The following is a 1,378-nucleotide window of genomic DNA, read 5'->3' as shown; positions in this document are numbered from 1 at the left end:
TGGAAGGCAGTGTGACACTGTGAGAGTGCTGTTTGGAAAGATTCTGGCTAAGGAAAGACTTGGTATTTAAGTGTGTCCATTGTGACCCACCTCTCTTTCCTGGGGACCCTTCCTAGTGCACGGTTGAGTTATACTATTCCAGTATACGGTTGCAACAATGTCAGGATATTCAAGTGCTGTGAAGCTTGAAATAGAGAAATTTGATGGAAGAATCAATTTTGGCTTGTGGCAAATACAAGTCAAGGATGTGTTGATACAATCAGGTTTGCACAAGGCGTTGAAGGAGAAGATCTCTGGTTGCTCTCTCTATGAGAGAAGATGATGTTCTCTAGAAGACAAGAAGTATCCTCATGGTATTACCGCACTGCCATGGATAAGGATAAGTTGTGGCAATCGGGTCCACAATTGCACACGGGCATTGGTTGGCGTTGAGATGCAAGGTGTGTGGCAGAGTTAGGTCGATGGCTGAAGAACTTCCAGGAAAAGCCAATTTGGAAGTTGCACCATGAATTTTCAGCAAGGTTTCGATCTGTACCAAGGTGAAATGCTTGGAGTGGTCTAATTCCAAGTGAGTATACTTTCATGGTGGAGTATTTCTGTAATCCTTTGGGTGTATTTCTGTAATCGTTGGTTTATTTCTGTAACTGTTTGGGTGTATATCTGTAATCCCTTTGGATGTATTTCTGTAATCGTTTGGGTGTATTTTTGTAATCGTTCGGGTGTATTTCTGAAGTTCCATCATCTTCAAAATAATTTCAAAGCTTGATTTCAGAAACCATGAAAAAAAAAACAGAAGGAGATCGAAGACAAAGAGAGAACGCTTTTCCATACAAATCATACAAGTCATTTATATTCACGTCGTTTTCACGTTTTTTTTTTGTGCTTCTTCATAAAAAAGGAAACGATGATGAAACACGCAAAAATGATTCAGTAACGCACGCGAGTTAGGTCCAACTTGTAAAACTTGTAAATAAAAATAACTTATATGTGTAACACTTCTCATTCTATTAAACCGGAGGATCTTGGTTTACACTTCACAGCACAACATTCATCCATGAAGGTCGACCCTCAACTTTGAGTCGTGTGACTCCAACTCTATTTGTCTTGCTCTCGTTTAAACTTTAATTAAAGTTTGAGTTTACTTAAATTTGTTTTTTTAAAATAATTTATTTTTAAATTAATATCTAAAAAAATTTGTTAATCATATTAATCTCTAAAAAATATAATTATAAATCAAATAGATTTTTTTGTTAATTAGATAATAATGTACTATGTTAAGAATTGCGTAACCCGATAATATAATATGTTAATGCCACATGTAAAAAATAATTGACCCATTTTAATAATGTTAAGTTTAACCAAATTTAGACAAGTTTGA

Source organism: Arachis ipaensis, chromosome B04 (assembly GCF_000816755.2).
Source record: "Arachis ipaensis cultivar K30076 chromosome B04, Araip1.1, whole genome shotgun sequence".
NCBI classification, from domain to species: Eukaryota; Viridiplantae; Streptophyta; class Magnoliopsida; order Fabales; family Fabaceae; genus Arachis; species Arachis ipaensis.
This window is presented reverse-complemented; position numbering follows the sequence as displayed.